Raw genomic sequence first — 13,223 nt, 5'->3', positions numbered from 1 at the left:
AACACTTACAGAGAATAAATGTGTTCAACCGCTTTAGCTGGGTATCAGTGTCTGTTAACAAATAAATATGGGCCGGGCGCGGTGGCTCACGCCTGTAATCCCAGCACTTTGAGAGGCCGAGGCGGGCGGATCACGAGGTCAGGAGATCGAAACCATCCTGGCTAACACGGTGAAACCCCCGTCTGTACTAAAAAAATATATATATAATTAGCCGGGAGTGGTGGCGGGCGCCTGTAGTCCCAGCTACTCGGAAGGCTGAGGCAGGAGAATGGCGTGAACCCGGGAGGCAGAGCTTGAAGTGAACCGAGATCGAGCCACTGCACTCCAGTCTGGGCGACAGTGTGAGACTCTGACTCAAAAAAAAAAAAAAAAGAAAAAAGAAAAAAAAGAAAAACGTGGCAAGAATAGCTTTTGTTTGTTTGTTCTGAGACACGGTCTTTCTCTTTCGCCCAGGCTGGAGTGCAATGGCTCGGTCTTGGCTCACTGCAGCCTTGACTTCATGGGCTCAAGCAATTCTCGTGCCTCAGCCTCCCAAGTAGCTGGGACCACAGGCGTGCGCCACCACTCCCACCTAATTTTGTGTGTGTGTGCATATACCTAAATATATATACATATAAAACACACACATATATCTATATAGTTTTTTTTTTTTTTTTTTGGCAGAGACAGGGATTCCCAGCTACTTGAGAGGCTGAGGCGGGGGAATTCCTTGAACCTGGGAGGTGGAGGTTTCAGTGAGCCAAGATCTTGCCACTGCACTCCAGCCTGGACAACAGAGTGAGACTCTGTCTTAAAAAAACATCCCGGCCGGGCGCGGTGGCTCACGCCTGTAATCCCTGCACTTTGGGAGGCGGAGGCGGGTGGATCACGAGGTCAGGAGATCGAGACCATCCTGGCTAACACGGTGAAACCTCGTCTCTACTAAAATATAAAAAATTAGCCGGGCGCGGTGGCGGGCGCCTGTAGTCCCAGCTACTCGGGAGGCTGAGGCAGGAGAATGGCGCGAACCCGGGAGGCGGAGCTTGCAGTGAGCGGAGATGCGCCACTGTACTCCAGCCTGGGGGACAGAGTGAAGACTCCACCTCAAAAAAAAAAAAAAAAAAAAAAAAGGCCCCAGTAGCTGGGATTACAGGTGTCCGCCACCACACCCAGATCATTTTTTGTATTTTAAGTAGAGATGGGGTTTCACCATGTTGGCCAGGCTGGTCTCGAACCCCTAACTTCAAGTGATCTGCCCGCCTCGGCCTCCCTAAGTGCTAAGATTACAAGCATGAACCACCGTATCCAGCCAAAGAGTAGTTATTTGTTTATTTGTTTTGAGACAGAGTCTTACTCTGTTGCCCAGGCTGGAGTGCAGTGGTGCGATCTCAGCTCACTGCAACCTCTGCCTCCCAGGTTCAAGTGATTCTTCTGCCTCAGCCTCCCAAGTAGCCGGGATTACAGGCGCCTGCCACCACACTTGGCTAATTTTTGTATTTTTAGTAGAGACAGAAGTTTCACCATGTTGATCAGGCTGGTCTCAAACTCCTGACCTTAAGTGATCCTCCCACCTCGGCCTCCCAAACTGCTAGGATTACAGGTATAAGCCACTGTGCCCGGCCTATATCAACAACATTTTAAAACTTTGAAACAATACTAAATTTCCACAGCCACTCATGTATTCACTTATTCATTCAAAAAACCAGATTTTTGGTACTTACCATGGGCCAAGTTCCAGACACTGGGTATAGAGCAGTAAATAAAACAGATCAAATTCCTGCCCTATTTCACCTCTTCACCTCTCTGGATTTTCTTCAAAATTTATAACCCTTCTCTAATCATGAGAAAACATCTGGCAAAACAAAGTTGAGGGACAGTCTACAAAATACCTGACCAGTATATCTCAATAGTGTCAAGTTCATGCCAGGCTCATACCTGTAATTACAACACTTTGGGAAGCTGAAGCAGGAGGATTGCTTGGGGCCAGGAGTTCAAGACCAGCCCGGGCAACATAGGGAGACCCCGACTCTACAAAAACAAAACATTGACCGGGTGTGGTGGTGCTCACCTGTAGTCCCAGCTACTCAGAAGGCTGAGGCAGGAGGATCATGTGAGCCCAGGAGGTCAAGACTGCAGTGAGCCGTGGTCATGGCAGTGTACTCCAGCCTGGGCAACACAGTGAGACCCTGCCTCAAAAACAAAAAACAAAACAAATCAAAAGAGCCAAGGTCATGAAAAATAAGGAAGGACCCACAAATCATTGCAGATGAGAAACTAAGGAGACAGAACAACTAAATGCAATGTGGTGTTCTGGATCAAATCCTGGAACAGAAAAAGGACATCAGTAGAAAAACTAGTAAACAGGGTAACCAACTTTCCCAATTGGCCCAGAACTGAGGCGACTCAGGAGTATAGGATAGGACTTTGTGTTTTATTTTATTTATTTATTTGCTTATTTATTTATGTATTTATTTATTTGACAGCATTGCTGTGTCGCCCAGGCTGGAGTACAATGGCATGATCTTGGCTCACTGCAACCTCTGCCTCCCAGGTTTAAGTGACTCTCTTGTCTCAGCCTCCTGAGTAGCTGGGATTACAGGCCCCCGCCACCACACCCGGCTAGTTTTTGTATTTTTAGTAGAGATGGGGTTTCACCATGTTGACCAGACTGGTCTTGAACACCTGGTCTTACGTGATCCACCTGCCTTGGCCTTCCAGAAGTTCTGGCATTACAGGCCTTAGTCACTTTGTGTTTTAAAAACAGTCAAGGCTGAGTGCAGTGGCTCACACCTGTAATCCCAGGGCTTTGACATGCCAAGGCAGAAAGACTGCTTGAGGCCAAAAGTTCCAGACCAGCCCGAGCAACAAAGCAAGACCCTGTCTCTACAAAAAAAAAAAAAAAAAAAAAAAAAAAAAAAAAAAAAAAAAAAAATTTAAATTAGTCAAACACAGTGGTGTGCACTAGGTAGTCCCAGCTACTCAGGAAGCTCAGGCACGAGTTTGAGGCTGCAGTGAGCTGTGATCGCACCACTACATTCCAGCCTAACACAGTGAAATCCTGTTCCCAAAAACAACAACAACAAAAACAAAAACCAGACCAGGCGTGGAGGCTCACGCCTGTAATCCCAGCACTTTGAGAGGCTGAGGCGGACGGATCACTTGAGGTCAGGAGTTCGAGACCAGCCTGGCCAACATGGTGAAAGCCTTGACATAGTGAAACCCCATGTCTACTAAAAATACAAAAATTAGCTGGGTGTGGTGGCAGGTGCCTGTAATCCCAGCTATTCGGGAGGCTGAGGCAGGAGAATTGCTTGAACCCAGGAGGTGGCGGTTGCAGTGAACCGAGAGTATGCCACTGCACTTCAGCCTAGGCGACAGAGCAAGAAAAAGAAAAAAAAAGTATTTTAGCTGGGTGTGGTGGTGTGTGCCTGTGGTCCTAGCTACTCCGGAGGTGGAAGTGGAAGGATCTTTTCAGCTCAGGAGTTTGAGACCAGACTGGGTAACATAGTGAGACCTCGTTTCCACAAAAAAATTTTAAAAAGTATCTGGGCATATTAGCATATGCCTGTAGTCCCAGCTCCTCAGGAGGCTGAGGTGAGAGGATCAATTAAGCCTGGGAGGTTTATAGTGGGCCAACATCGTGCCACTGCACACCAGGCTGGGTGACAAAGCAAGACCCTGTCTCAAAATAAATAAATAATTTTTAAGGTTTTTTTTTTTTTTTTTTTTTTTTTTTTTAGACGGAGTCTCGCTCTGTCGCCCAGACTGGAGTGCAGTGGTCGAATCTCAGCTCACTGCAAGCTCCGCCTCCCGGGTTCACGCCATTCTCCTGCCTCAGCCTCCCGAGTAGCTGGGACTACAGGCACCCGCCACCTCGCCCGGCTAATTTTTTGTGTTTTTAGTAGAGACGGGGTTTCACCGTGTTAGCCAGGATGGTCTCGATCTCCTGACCTCGTGATCCACCCGCCTCCGCCTCCCAAAGTGCTGGGATTACAGGCGTGAGCCACCGCGCCCGGCCAAGGTTTTTTTTAAAAAGGTCACTGCCTGAATGAGAGCAAAGTTACATTTAATGGAGTAGACAGACAAGATATACAAGAAATAAATGTAATGTGTAATATATTAGGAAATAGTCATTGTTTTATTTTTTAAATTTCTGTAGAGAGGGAGATCTTGCTATATTGCCCAGACTAGTCTGGAGCTCCTGGCCTCAAGTGATCCTCCTGCCCCAGCCTCCCAAAAGTGTTGGGATTATAGGCATGAGCCACCATACCATACCCAGCGTGAAAATAATCATTGATAAGGAAAAAAAGATAAAACAAAAAAAAGGGATAGGAGTGCCGAGGAAGTGGCCAGGCACGGTGGCTCACGCCTGTAATCCCAGCACTTTGGGAGGCTGAGGCGGGCAGATCACTAGGTCAGGAGTTTGGGACCAGACTGACCAACATGGCAAAACCCTGTCTCTACTAAAAATACAAAAATTAGCCGGGCACGGTGGCACATGCCTGTAGTCCCAGCTACTCGGGAGGCTGAGGCAGGAGAATCGCTTGAACCTGGGAGTTGGAGGTTGCAGTGAGCCGAGATCACACCACTGCACTCTAGCCTGGATGACAGAGCGAGACTCTGTCTCAAAAAAAAAATATTTAAAAAAATTAACAATTAAAAAGAGCACTTTGGGAGCAAAAGTCTTGTGGGCTTGGGCTCAGGACCAATGGGAGGAAAGAAGTTGGAGACAGTGATAATACATAAGTCTTTTGGGCTCTTTGCAGCAAAGGGAAGGAGGAAGATGAGAGGGCATTAGACAGCTGGAGAAAACGGGGGTGGAAAAGATTACTGCTGGTTAATAAGAGAATTGTGGCAGTGATGGCCTTGGACGGAGAGTGGGAATGCGCTCCCGACTGGCAGGAGCCTTGGCTAGGAGCACGGGCAGTTTATCCACGAGGACTGGAAAGAAGGCCTCTACTACCTGGGCGTATGTGGTGGGCAATTAGATTTTCTCAGCGAAATGGGAAGCCCAGTGGGTTACCATCTCCTTTCCAGATGTCTACCGGGTTCCCCACCTTCACAATATTGCTCAAACGTCACCTCAAAAAGGCTGACACAGACCTGACCATTCTACTTCAAATCATACCCTCCGCTCGAAATTCCTGTATCCATCCCTCAACCCTGCTCTGCGTTTCTTTTTTTGTTTTTGTTTTGTTTTTCTGAAACGGAGTCTCACCCTGTCACCCAGGCTAGAGTGCAGTGACTGGATCTTGGCTCACTGCAACCTCTGCCTCCCAGGTTCAAGGGATGCTCCTGCCTCAGCCTCTTCAGGTGCACTTCAGGTGCCCGCCACCATACCTGGCTAATTTTTGTGTTTTTAGGAGAGACGGGGTTTTGCCATGTTGGCCAGGCTGGTCTCGAACTCCTGACCTCAGGTGATCCGCCCACTTCAGCCTCCCAAAGTGCTGGGCTTACAGGCATGAGCCACCGCGGCCAGCCCCCTTTTTTGTTTGTTTGTTTGTTTTGTTAGCATTAACACCTAGACAGAGGCTCTCGAAGGAGGCACTGTTGACGCTCGAGGCCAGGTCATTCTCTGTGACTGCAGCCGTCCTGTGCGTTGTAGGATGATGAGCAGCATCTGTGGTTTCTGCCCACTGGATGCCACCAGTTCAGCACCCACAGTGGGGACAACTAAAAATGTCTCCAGACGTTGCCAAATATCCCCTGGGATGCCAAAGTAACCCCAGGTTGAGAACCACAATTCTAACGTACGATATGACCACTTTGTTTCTCTGTTTTGAGACTCTGTTGCCCAGGCTGATGTGCAGCAGTGCAATCATGGTTCACTGCAGCTTTGACCTCCTGGGCTCAAGGCAGTCCTCCTACTTCAGCCTCCCAAGTGCTGGGATTACAGGCACGAGTCACCATGCCCGGCCTGATTTACTTATTGTTTGTCCCCTACCACCAGAAGATAAGCTCTACAGGACAGGAAATGTGTCTGTCGTGTTCACTGATGTGTACCCTGGGCCTAGAATAGTGTCTGGCACATAATAGGTGTTCAACAAATATTTGCTAAAGAAATACATGCATTGAAAGCAGTAGGGATATTTTATTTTATTTTATTTTATTTATTTTATTTTATTTATTTTATTTTATTATTTTTGAGACAGAGTCTCGCTCTGTCGCCCAGGCTGGAGTGCAATGGTGCGATCTCCACTCACTGCAAGCTCCGTCTCCCGGGTTCACGCCATTCTCCTGCCTCAGCCTCCCGTGTAGCTAAGACTACGGGCGCCCGCCACCGTGCCTAGCTAATTTTGGTATTTTTAGTATAGACGGGGTTTCACCGTGTTAGCCAGGATGGTCTTGATCTCCTGACCTCGTGATCCACCCGTCTCGGCCTCCCAAAGTGCTGGAATTACAGGCGTGAGCCACCGCGCCCGGCCTATTTTATTTTTTAAGATGGAGTCTCCCTCTGTCTCCCAGGTTGCAGTGCAGTGGTGCAATCTCGGCTCACTGCAACCTCCATCTACCGGATTCATGCGATTCTCCCGCCTCAGCCTCCTGAGTATCTGGGATTACAGGCACCCGCCACCATGCCCAGCTAATTTTTGTATTTTTAGTAGAGACAGGGCTTTGCCATGTTGGCGAGGCTGGTTTCAAACTCCTGACTTCAGGTGATTAATCTGCTTCGGCCTCCCAAAGTGCTGGGGATTACAGGCATGAGCCATTGCACCTGGCCAAAGCAGTCATTATTAATGATTGACCTGGAGTGTAGGCTGGGTGAGGAGGCATGTAAGGACAAGGGAAGAGTGAAGGACAGCAAATGTGTAGTAATATCAGTGGGTTGTAGGTTTCTGTGGGGTCAACAGTCAATTGGAGTTGGGGTGCTAGAATGGGCTGGAAAGAGAGGCATGTTGGTTAGAGAGTAGGATGCTTGGCCAGGCGCAGTGGCTCACACCTGTAATCCCAGCACTTTGGGAGGCCAAGGCAGGTGGATCACCTGAGGTCAGGAGTTTGAGACTAGCCTGGCCAACATGGCAAAACCCCGTCTCTACTAAAAATACAAAAGAATTAGCCAGGCGTGGTGGTGGGCACCTGTAATCCCAGCTGCTTAGGAGGCTGAGGTCTGAGAATTGCTTGAACCCAGGAGGCGGAGGTTGCAGTGAGCCGAGATCACACCACTGCACTCCAGCCCAGGTGACAGAGTGAGACTCCATCCCAAAAGACATAAATAAATAAATAAATAAATAAATAAATAAATAATAAAAATTATGAATGATAATTTACAATTCTTTCACACGGACTCTTTGAAATCTGGTATGTGTTTTGTACTCACAGCATATCTCAATTGGGGAGAGATGCAGTGCTCTGTGGCCATATGTGGCTGGTGGCTCCTGTATAAGACAGCGTGGCTAGTGAGTGGCTGAGGTAGGATAGATGACAAGATCCGGTGGGAAGAGGGCTTCAAGGAACTGGGAGGCCCAGCATAGATATCAACATGTCTAAGAATTAAGACAGAAGTAGGTTGGAGGAATGGCAAGCCAGGAACAAATTATCTAGAACTGGGCCATCATGGGTTGGGAGATGTCAGAAACCAAGTAGGTGGCGTCAGATGATAATTGGAGTTCAAATCTGAGTGTCTGAAAGGAGGAGGTGAAGTACTATCTTGGGCAGAAAAAAAAATTAAAAAGAAAGCAAAAGAGAGGGAGCAGAATGTCTATAAGTGATGAGGATTATGGAGGATGCCTACCCCAAATCTTCCAGGCCCATCGCAGGAGGGGTGTAGAAAGCCTGCCGGGGGCTGCTGGGGAGACGGTAGGGGCGGTGACCTCAGGAGTCCAGGGTTTCTGCTAGAGCAGAAGGGATAGGAACTGTTTGGAGAAGGCAGTGAAGACAAGGAGATTTTGCTAACGATGGACCATCACCTCCAGAGGGGACAGAGGACATCTGCCAGGAGCTGGGGAGGGATGGAGATGGGGTCAGAAAAGGGGATGGCCAGGGTTGTGCAGAACCTGGAACATCTGAGCCTCCTGTGGCGAATCTGACGCACAGCAATAAAGGGCAGGACCACTTATGAGGGTTTCAAGGTTGGCTGGGGGTTGCGGGGCCCAGCTGTGAGTGTGAGGACAGGGGTGGAAGGGTCTGAAGCTCCAACGGGATTTCCGCTGCTAAAGACAAGGAGGCCCTGGGAGGGCGGTCCCTCTGGACATCGCCAATACGTGTATGTGTGGAACAAACTAACAGAAAGTAATCTCATGGGCTGAGGGGAGGGAGTCAAAGGGGAATTCAGCCCCTAATTTCTTTTCCAAAAAATTTTGTGTATTGTTGTAATTAAAATTAATTTAAAATAGCACCAGCTAGGTATATGCTGCTTTTTTTTTTTTTTTTTTTTTTCTTTTTTTGAGATGGAGTCTCACTTTGTCGCCCAGGCTGGAGTGAAATGGCACGATCTCGGCTCACTGCAAGCTCCGCGTCCCAGGTTCAAGCCATTCTCCTGCCTCAGCCTCTGGAGTAGGTGGGACTACAGGCGTGTGCCACCATGCCCAGCTAATTTTTGTATTTTTAGTAGAGATTGGGTTTCACCATGTTGGCCAGGATGGTCTCAATCTCCTGACCTCATGATCTGCCCACCTCAGCCTCCCAAAGTGCTGGGATTACAGATGTGAGCCACCGCACCCAGCTAGATAATATTCTTGACTTAAAAAGTTTAATCTAGGGGGCAATGGAAAAATAAATAAATAAAAAGTTTAATCTAGTTCAGATGCGGTGGGCCACCCCTGTAGTCCTGGCACTTTTGGGAGGCCGAGGCCGGAGAGTCACTTGAGGTCAGGAGTTCAAGACCAACCTGGGCAACATAATAAGACCCTGTCTCTACAAAAAAAAAAAAAAACAAAAAAAAACTTTGCCAGGCATGGGCCTGTAATCCCAGTTAGTTGAGAGGCTGAGGCAGGAGGATCACTTGAGCCCAGTAATTCAAGACTACAATGAACTATGATTGTGCCACTGCACTCCAGCCTGGGTGACAGGGCCATGTTAGGCAACAGGGTTGTGCCATGTTGTGGAGGCTGGTCTCAAATTCCTGGCCTTAAGTGATCCTCCCACCTCGGCCTCCCAAATAACTTTTTTTTTTTTTGAGACGGAGTCTCGCTTTCTCGCCCAGGCTGGAGTGCAGTGGCCGGGTCCCAGCTCACTACAAGCTCCGCCTCCCAGGTTTACGCCATTCTCCTGCCTCAGCCTCCCGAGTAGCTGGGACTACAGGCGCCCACCACCTCACCCGGCTAGTTTTTTGTATGTTTTTTAGTAGAGATGGGGTTTCACCGTGTTAGCCAGGATGGTCTCGATCTCCTAACCTTGTGATCTGCCCGTCTCAGCCTCCCAAAGTGCTGGGATTACAGACTTGAGCCACCGCGCCCGGCCGCCAAATAACATTTTTGACACAACTGTACCACAAAGTAGGTGACTTAAACAACATAACTGTTGTGGCCAATTTTTTATTTTTTGTAGAGACAGGGTCTTGCTATATTGCCTAGGCTGGTCTTGAACTCTGGGCTCAAGCAATCCTCCCACCTCAGCCTCTCAAAGTGTTGGGATTACAGGTGTGAGTGATTGTACCAGGCCTGGCTCCTTTTTTTTTTTTTTTTTTTTTTTTTTTGAGACGGAGTCTGGCTCTGTGGTCCAGGCTGGAGTGCGGTGGCCGGATCTCAGCTCACTGCAAGCTCCGCCTCCCGGGTTTACGCCATTCTCCTGCCTCAGCCTCCCGAGTAGCTGGGACTACAGGCGCCCGCCACCTCGCCCAGCTAGTTTTGTATTTTTTAGTAGAGACGGGGTTTCACCGTGTTAGCCAGGATGGTCTCGATCTCCTGACCTCGTGATTCGCCCGTCTCGGCCTCCCAAAGTGCTGGGATTACAGGCTTGAGCCACCGCGCCCGGCCTTTTTTTTTTTTTTTTTTTTTTGAGACAGAGTCTTGCTCTGCTGCCCAGGCTGGAGTGCAGTGGCCGGATCTCAGCTCACTGCAAGCTCCGCCTCCCGGGTTTACGCCATTCTCCTGCCTCAGCCTCCCGAGTAGCTGGGACTACAGGCGCCCACCACCTCGCCCGGCTAGTTTTTTTTTTGGCATTTTTTAGTAGAGACAGGGTTTCACCATGTTAGCCAGGATGGTCTCGATCTCCTGACCTCGTGATCTGCCCGTCTTGGCCTCCCAAAGTGCTGGGATTACAGGCTTGAGCCACCGCACCCGGCCAGGCCTGGCTTCTTATTCTTAAGACATAATTTCTGAAATATTTAGATGTGAAGTTCAAGATGTCTGCAACTTACTTTCAATGGTTTAACAAAATATATGCTACACAGATAGAAAGTAGCAGCAGCAAAATGTTTATTGGTGGATCTACGGGAAGAGTATATGGAGTCTCACTCTGTTGCCCAGGCTGGAGTGCAGTAGTGAGATTTCAGCTCACTGAAACCTCTGCCTCCCAGGTTCAAGTGATTCCCCCGTCTTAGCCTCCCAAGTAGCTGGGACTATAGGCACCCACCACCACGCCTAGCTAATTTTTTTTTTTTTTTTTTTTTTTTGGTATTTTTGGTAGAGATAGAGTTTCACCATGCTGGCCAGGCTAGTTTTGAACTCCTGACCTCAGGTGATCCACCCATCTCGGCCTCCCAAAGTGCTAGGGTTATAGACGTGAGCCACCACGCCCAGACTTTTTTTATTTTTTGAGACGGAGTATCACTCTGTCACCCAGGCTGGAGTGCAGTGGCATGATCTCAGCTCACTGCAAGCTCCACCTCTCTGGTTCAAGTGATTATCCTGCCTCAGCTTCCTGAGTAGCTGGGATTCCAGGTGCGCACCACTATGCTCAGCTAATTTTTGTATTTTTAGCAAAGACGAGGTTTCACAATGTTGGCCTGGCCAATGTTGAACTCCCAACCTCAGGTGATCTGCCTGCCCCAGCCTCCCAAAGTGCTGGGATTACAGGCGTGAGCCACAGTGCTTGGCCAGAGTTCGTATTCTTTCCATCTTGCTGCAGGTTTGAAATTTGTTAACATAAAATATTGGGAGAAAATTAATTTTTTAGAAGTGTAAAAATTTGTAAATCTGAAAATCTTTTGGCTGAATTATTGCTGGGCGCTGGGAAGCAGCCGTTTCTCCAGTTTAGTGAGGGACGGCTCCAGGTCTCAGCTTGCCATAGGCCTGAGTATCTCTGCACAGGACTCTCTGAGTCTCTGCACCTCAGTAGGCCGAAGAAATATTTCCTGAGTGGGCCGAAGGCATTTTCCAGCACGATCTCACCAGTCTCACCAGAACCTCCCATGAGATAGTTTTTTTTTTCTTTTTTTTTTTTTTTGCAGGGTCTTTCTCTGTTGCCCAGGCTGGAGTGCAGTGGTGCAAACATAGCTCACTGCAGCTTCTAACTCCTGGCCTCAAGAGATCTTCCCACCTCAGCCTCCCAAAGTGCTAAGATTATAGGTGTGAGCCACCTCACCCAGCCTGTGATAAGTTTTATTTCATTTTATTTTGAGACAGGGTCTTGCTCTGTCACCCAGGCCGGAGTGCAGTCGCGTGCTCTCAGCTCACCGCAACCTCTGCCTCCTGGGTTTAAGCCATTCTCCTGCCTCAGCCTCCTGAGTAGCTGGGATTACAGGCATGCCACCACACTGGGCTAATTTTTGTATTTTTAGTAGAGACAGGGTTTCACCACGTTGGTCAGGCTAGTCTTGAACTCATCTGCCCACCTCGGCCTCCCAAAGTGCTGGGACTACAGGTGTGAGCCACCGTGCCGGCGCTGGGATAAGTTTAATGATTCCCATTTACAGATGTGGAAACTGAGGCCAGGTAACTTGCCCGTGGCTGCATAACTAGACCAGAATCCAGGCTGCCTGATTCTCATGCCTGGGCCCCTAACCAGGCCCTAAAATTCCAGACACCCTCCAATCCCCATTCCCAACCACTTAGTGGCCCCCAGTCTCTTTTCAGTACTTTCCCCTAGCTTTAGGGCCTGCGATACGCCTCAGAGCATAGCCATCAACTGCCCCAGGCCTGCCCTGACTCTAGAGCACACTCCTTCCCCTCCTTCCCCATTCAGCCCAGCCTTGAGGCCTGGGTCCTGCTAAGTGTTGGACCCCCCAGCTAAGAATAAGTGAAACCCCTCTCAGACCTTCCCCTGCTCCCTTTTCATCAGCCTCACCTGGGTGGGCAGCCGGGCACTGGATACCCATGGTGTGCCCTTCGGATCCACTTCCCTCTTCTCCACCCTGCTCTGTGCCAAGACTGGCCACTACAACCTACAGTTACTGAGTTCTCTTTTTTTTTGAGATGGCGTTTCACTCTTGTTGCCCAGGCTGGAGTGCAATGGCGCGATCTTGGCTCACCGCAACCTCCGCCTCCCAGGTTCAAGTGATTCTCCTGCCTCAGCCTTCCAAGTAGCTGGGATTACAGGTGCCCGCCATGATGCCCGGCTAATTTTTGTATTTTTAGTAGAGATGGGGTTTCACCATCTTGGCCAGGCTAGTCTCAAACTCCCGACCTCAGGTGATCCGCCTGCCTCGGCCTCCCAAAGTGCTGAGATTACAGGTGTGAGCCACCGAGCCAGGATTTTTTTTTTTCTTCTTTTTTTGAGACTGGGTCTTGCTCTGTTGCTCAGGGTGGAGTGTGATGGCGCAGTCCATCCACTTTGGCCTCCCAAAGTGCTGGGATTACAGGCTTGAGCCACCGCGCCCAGCCAGTTCACTAAATTCTTGGGGTCTCTGGCTGCTGGTTGAATTTGGACAAAGGGAGGCAGGAGACGGGAGGGAGTGAAGTGGAGGAATTTATTTCCTAGGCTGCCTTTCAGCTCAGCCATGGTCAAGTTCTACCAAAAGCCAGAGCTCCTGTCGAGTAGCGCCACTGCCTCTTCCTGCCTGGGTGGTCTGGGGTTCCTAACAGCTCCTCTCTGCTGTCCAGGTCCTGGGGCACTGCCATTCATTGGTGTGTTCCCTTAGCACTGTGCACGCTTCTGTAAACTGTCCCTTCATTAGTAAAGTCGCTTCATCTACCCCATTTGAATTGATTTGTGAAAATGCAGGGAAGACAATCTGGTCTGTAACTGTCTGTGACGCCTTCACTGTTCCCTCCATTCCTAATCCCCCACCTTCTGAACCCCAAGATGACAGATCCAGGCAAGGAGGCCAGCAGCTTACAAAGCTGTCTTTATTGGTTTCTTGCTGCCTCACAGAGCATCAGGGTCTGTCCCTCCTGGGAATGTGGCATTTGAGGAGATAAATACTT

The 13,223-nt window shown here is 49.2% G+C and overlaps 1 protein-coding gene across 2 annotated transcripts in view; it reads left to right on the top strand.

Moving 5' to 3' along the window:
• ARL2 (ADP ribosylation factor like GTPase 2) overlaps positions 1 to 13,223 on the top strand; it is a 218,820-nt gene that overhangs the window by 1,051 nt on the left and 204,546 nt on the right. Inside the window, exon 1 of one of the 2 annotated variants that reach the window (XM_050757280.1) lies at positions 700 to 703. The exons of the other annotated variant lie outside the window; for it this stretch is intronic. The gene's annotated coding sequence lies outside the window, so the exon portion shown is untranslated. Of the gene's footprint in view, positions 1 to 699; positions 704 to 13,223 lie in introns of those variants that run through there. 2 annotated transcript variants of the gene reach the window in all.

The sequence above is a fragment of the Macaca thibetana genome, chromosome 14 (genome assembly GCF_024542745.1).
Source record: "Macaca thibetana thibetana isolate TM-01 chromosome 14, ASM2454274v1, whole genome shotgun sequence".
Lineage (NCBI taxonomy): Eukaryota > Metazoa > Chordata > Mammalia > Primates > Cercopithecidae > Macaca > Macaca thibetana.
Note: the sequence above shows the minus strand (reverse complement) of the source record. Positions and strands in the feature narration are given on the sequence as shown.